Source organism: Oryza glaberrima, chromosome 10 (assembly GCF_000147395.1).
Source record: "Oryza glaberrima chromosome 10, OglaRS2, whole genome shotgun sequence".
NCBI classification, from domain to species: Eukaryota; Viridiplantae; Streptophyta; class Magnoliopsida; order Poales; family Poaceae; genus Oryza; species Oryza glaberrima.
In genome coordinates this window covers 13,443,214-13,449,213 of record NC_068335.1, presented here as the reverse complement: position 1 = coordinate 13,449,213, position 6,000 = coordinate 13,443,214, and the positions used below count along the sequence as shown (strand labels likewise).

At 39.2% G+C, this 6,000-nt stretch overlaps 1 long non-coding RNA gene across 1 annotated transcript; it reads right to left on the bottom strand.

The window, feature by feature from the left end:
- Nucleotides 1–276: 276 nt before the first annotated feature.
- On the bottom strand, nt 277–2,808 carry LOC127786039 (uncharacterized). Its single transcript, XR_008019891.1, has 4 exons — nt 2,643–2,808; nt 2,352–2,526; nt 910–1,532; nt 277–773 (listed from the first exon to the last, which is right to left on the bottom strand). It is a non-coding gene; the product is annotated as an uncharacterized LOC127786039 (long non-coding RNA).
- Between the last annotated feature and the right edge of the window lie 3,192 nt (nt 2,809–6,000).

The following is a 6,000-nucleotide window of genomic DNA, read 5'->3' as shown; positions in this document are numbered from 1 at the left end:
ACATACTCTTTCGGAGAATAAATCAGTATATACTGAACCAAAAGAAAATTAGTATGTGCTGCTATAATTAAGTAAAACGAGTAAAGTTTATACTACTACTACTAAGTGGGAAAAGGTATATACTACAATGTTTATAATCGGATTTCTCTAATCATTCCCAAAAAAAATTCAGTATATACTCACTCGTTCCAAAAAAAATCAGTATATACTCATTCCAAGAAAAATCAGTATATACTACTCATTCAGTCGTTCCAACAGTATATACTGCACGTACCATTAAAAAAAGAAATAATCAGTATATATACTAGTTGATTCTGAAGTAAGTATATAAGACTGCTAAGAAAAAGAAGTATACACTGCTACAACAAAAATATAAGGTAATCCTTACCATGTACTGCTAATAAAAAAAAAAACTAGTATGTATATACTACTGCTCATCACTACAAAGAGTGTATATACTAGCCTAAAAAACAGTATATACCGCCAAAGCGACTAATTCCGAAGAACACGTTCCAGCTCCGTCCGTTAATACCACGTCGGAGCACCGTGAGGAGGTATATATGTGAACTCCCCCGAAGAGTTTCGTATGTCAGAGCCACCACCGCCTTCCCCAGACCCATTCCCGCTGCCGCCCTCGATGGAAGCAGATGACACGATGTTCGCTGAAGATTTTGGGTACGTGTCAACTCCATGCCCATCTCCACCATCGGACATTGACGACCTCAACCCACCTGATTCGGACGTCGAGGATGTTGTCAAGATATATACAGAACCTGTATAAAAATAAAGTATCATGATGGAGAATAAAAAAAATTCATGACGGAAGAATAAACCTAGGTTTGTATGCGTAAAATGAATAAAATTGTTAGAAACAGAAGTAAAGTAGATGAAATTAACGGAATAGCTTACCACCAAAAATACAATACAAGATGTGATTGACGATGTGGGGTTTTGTCGCCAACATCTGATGGTGTCGCTCAGTGCTTGGAACACTGCCTTCGACCAATCGATGGCAGCGACCCGATCGAGGTCAGCGGCAACCCATACATCACTCTTGGGTATGTAAAAGTCGGTTGTTGGGAGTAGGAGCTTGGACATAAGAACCATGACTAAGAAACGAACTGCCGTGGGGTCGTCTTTCTGGTTCTTGATCACTTCAATCAGCATTTTAGCTGAGATCCGACCATTCCGTGCAATTCCCAATTCTTGTGTGATCCTGTCGTGCACGCTTCGCACAACCTTGTTAGGTGGGATTACAATATAATGTCCGCCTAATGGGGTCCCCATCACAAGCTTCACGGTGCGAGGGGTGATCTGAATCTTCCGTTCACCATCAATGGAAAGACACATTGTGTCGGGGTTGGTCACCGTATAAGATCTGGCTTCTTGAGACTTTCAAGTGTCATGCAAGCCACGGCGTCTAGCCCGATTTCCCCCAATATCTCGTGGTGTGTATTGGACAGCACACGACAAGCCTCTGACGCTAACGCGGCGCTGCAACGTGTCAGGTTGGGCCCCTTTGATTCGGGTGGCTGCAAACAAAAATATAGACCTATTGAAATTAAGCATGAATAATAAAAATCCAAAAAAAAATGGTGCTATTATATCAATGCCGACACTAGAAATAAAAATAAAAGGATGTGATTTTTTATCTGATATGTTCACTGGAAAGCCGAGGATATAAATGGCAGTGTTATGAAGTGTTTGCAAAAAAAAAAAAAAGAATACACACAAGATGGTGTGCATAACACTGACATGTATGAAAATAAAAATTAAACGGCATATGCCAAACACATAAATCAATTTGCCTATTGTTATGTATACTGAAAAGGAAAAAATGTGAATATAGTATATTACTCGCATACATGCGAGACAGAACTGAAAACAAAAGAATCGTATACTTGCAACCAAAAAGATGGACCAATCCTCATTCTAGTCGGCACGAGCCCGCGGGTGGGTCGTGGGAATCAAACGAAAACCGAAATATACTGCATAACACACTATAGTAAAAAAATAGCAGCTATTGATGCATAAAGGATATCGCTAATTTGACTGAAAAATAACAACACATACCCATGCGCTTGACTGTTGGGATCAAATTAAAGGTAAGTCAATTGCAGAGCGCTGTAGATAGATACACCTAGGGTATCCGAAATTGTTACACAAAGAAGAGTAAAAAGAAATAACTTATAATCGCGTATGATGGATTTGTGCACGCAAACTACACACACCCTGCTCTCCCCTGTTGCGGTATGGATCCCCAACATGAGTAAATTTGTATAAACTAACATATGACCAAAATAGTCACTGGAAAAAAAGGTAGCAAAAGGTTGACTGAGTTTTGTACTAACCTCATCGCCTGATGCATCTTCATCGGCCGACTTAGCCCGCCGCTTCCTTTTTGGCTTCCTATGTGCTACTTCATCTCCAGCCATTGATGAAGAAGTTGCGCCGCTGACCATGGCCTGTGGAACACAACTTCACACGCGGTTTGCGAATCTGCGAACCGAATCCTCTTCACCCTTCCTAAAGGGAGCGACGATACTTTAGGAAGAATCCCTAGATTGCGGTCGATTTGGGATGGAGAAACGAAACCAGCATCCATAACACAGCGGATAAAAATCGGGGGATATCACATTTACCTGTGGCCGACTTGTGGAAGAAAATCGGTGGGAATCAATCCCGGCGGCAGAGGCGGCGAGAGAGGAGGGAGAGTGCTTCTTGGTCGACGGAGAAGAAAGAACTGGCCGTAAAATGTGGGGAAGACGATAACTCCGATGGTTTGAAAAGACTAGACCCTGAAGATTCGCTGCTATTCGCACTGTAGCTGCAAGGGAAAAAAAAGGAATCGTAAATAACAATACATTGCGTGTCGAGTTAAGAAATAACTCGCCGTGCATCCGCATCGAATATTAAATAAACAACGCATGCCTAAGTCGCTAACAGTTAAAATATAACTGAAAACTCATTATGTGATCCAGTTGCTTCGATGAGTTAAATAATAACTCAATGTGTGCACACCATTGTAACCGAAAAAAAAGAAACACACAATGCCTAAATCCCTTCCACTTAAATAATAACTGTCTTGTCGTGCATGATAAAAAAAAGTGTTTGAATCCAAATAATAAAAAAAATGGAAAACAATTAATTAAAAATTTTGAACAAATGTCGGAAATTTAAAAATAAATGAATCAAAACATATTGTTGAGTTTAAAAATAACCCCATCTAATGATCTGTGCTACGACACCCGCTAGTGTGTGTGGTTTGAATGATGCCTGAAGAAAAAAAATAAAGTTAAAATTTTGCTTAATTGAGAATAGCGACACTGTAAAATATGTGATGGATGTTGTCCGACACTGAGTTAACTTTTAACTATGTACTATTAATCTGGTGTGATGCGGGCTGCGTAGTCGGTGGCGGGATGTGGGGCAGAGTGGTTGTGAGGTTGTATCAGGCGCCATTTAATCCGTGGCACCTTAAGGTGCCATACAGTAGTTCTATATATGTATATGTATATATATATATATATGTATATATATGTATAAATATATATGTATGTATATATATGTATATGTATGTATATGTATATATGTATATATATATATTTATATGTATGTATGTAACATATATACATATATATGTATATATATATTTACATATATACATATACATACATATACATATATACTGTCGACGTTTGATGTCACGACTACGGTATTTGAACAGTATGGGGATCGTTGGTGCTAGGATATACGCGAGACTGAGGTAAAAGAGATGGAGACAGGGATTTTTATACAGGTTCGGGCCCCTGAGCTATCAGGTAATAGCCCTACATCCTGTTGGCCGGAGCCGATGTTGCTTTTTATTCACCAAAATCACACCAGATGTGGGGTAGCCTATCTAACTGTTGTTGACATGGCGGTCTGAAGGTCTGACTCGTAATCGACAACAGGGTAGACTTCCTCCTCGAGCTCGCGCCCAACGAAATCAGAGACAGTGCTAGATCCCTACGGCCGGCCTCTGAAGGTACCTGATAGGGTCGATCCAGGCGTATCTCTGATGTCGATATCCGGCGGCTTATCTTGGCGTATGTAGGCTTGTATGTTGTGGCTTCTGGTGGGTGTATGTTGATTGTGTTGGTTCTCCCTGGTAGGTGTCGATCGTGTTGATCGTCTCATATCATGGGTGTCCCCCTGTCCTCCTAGGGGAGCTTGTATTTATACCCATAGGTATTTCCTTGTCCAAGTAGAACTAGGGAAACCAATATGAATACAATCCGAGTAGTCCTTGTCGTTTCCATGTAGAACTCTGGTTGTCTTTCCTTATCGGAACTCCTCCTATATCCGAAGATTGTTTCCGTATAGGACATGGTATGTGGTGGGTCCTGCCAAGATTTAGTCAACTACTATTAGGTATGTGGTATCCATAACCATGACATATACATATATACATATACATATATATATACGTATATGTATACCCATATACATATATATATATATATATATATACATATACATATACATATATATATATGTACAATACATATACATATACATATACATATATATATATATATATACATATGTATATACATATATCTCTCTTAATTCCGTATCCAAGCGTAACGAAAATGGCAAAATATATAATATGAAGCTCAAATAAAGCGATGACTCTTCATCCCTCATTAATTATTGATTAATCTAGCTGATATATATGACTATATTTAGGGGTGGATCGATGTAGAAATGGGCCAAGACGCTAACCGTCCAATGGAAGATTTATCTCAACATAAGTTTATTATATGATCCCCACAAAAAAAAGTTTATTATATGATAAAAAAATTTGTCCTCAAGTGCCCTTGCCCTTGACTCTAGCCATCTCACGATGCATGTTGCTTAATTAGGGTCTAACCACCTCTAACAATATTCAATGGGGAAACATCTCTTCTTATCTAAAGTTAGAGGAACATGTGCCATTACAGGTCTACTCTTCCGTCCCCTAAAAAAAATTAATCTAGATAGGGATATAACACCACCTAGGACAACGAATTAGATGGTGTATTTTCAGCTAGATTGTTTTTTTTTTACGGAGGATGTATCTGTGAAGAACTTACTTTCCTCTGACTTCACGCCAGGGTTAGCAATCTCGAAATTATGTTTTTTTTGTTGAGGGGACCGAAAGAGCTGAAATCTCTGAAATTTTGGAATTTTTTGGCCGAAATGTTTTGAAAATTCGACAAATTTTAAATGAATTTGAATAAATTTTGATCAAATTAAAAATAAGGAAAGACCGAAAATTTTGGACGAGATATGTGCTTACCTGTGGAGACCGAAGTTATCGAAATTTCGGAAATTCCATTCTGAAATTGCAAACACTGCTTCACGTTGAGGAGCCTCGTCGATTCAGGGTGTGTTTTGTTCACGCTAAAATTAGAAGTTTGTTTAAAATTAGAACGATGTGATGGAAAAGTTGAAAATTTATGTGTATGAAAGTTTTGATCTGATGGAAAAGTTAGAAATTTGAACAAAAAATTTGGAACTAAGCTCGGCGTCAGTAGGCTACACATGGGACGTACATGCATGGTAGGCAGGCTCACTCTGCCGCGCCGGCCGGGTACCCTAACCTAGGACTCTAACAACTGACGTGTAGACGCCAGTTTGTACATACGTACGTACGTATACTGCAGTCTGGCAAGCTAGCCGTACGTGCGTACACATACGTGTCCATGTGGTAATTAATTATATTCACAGCATGTGAAATGGTAATAGTTACAGCTTCTTCATCTCCTTCAATTCCTCACCAACCTGCACTGTAAGATCTATATATATTTAGCGAATATGATGTGAGATCGAGAATGAATTGAAGTTTTCAGGGTCCATACGTACGTACTACAGAAACCCTGAATACCGGGTTGGGACTAGAAAGCGGTACATATGAGAGAAAAGAAACCAGCAGCTTTGAGCTCCCAAGAATAAAAAGAAAGTGGCTCGTTGCAT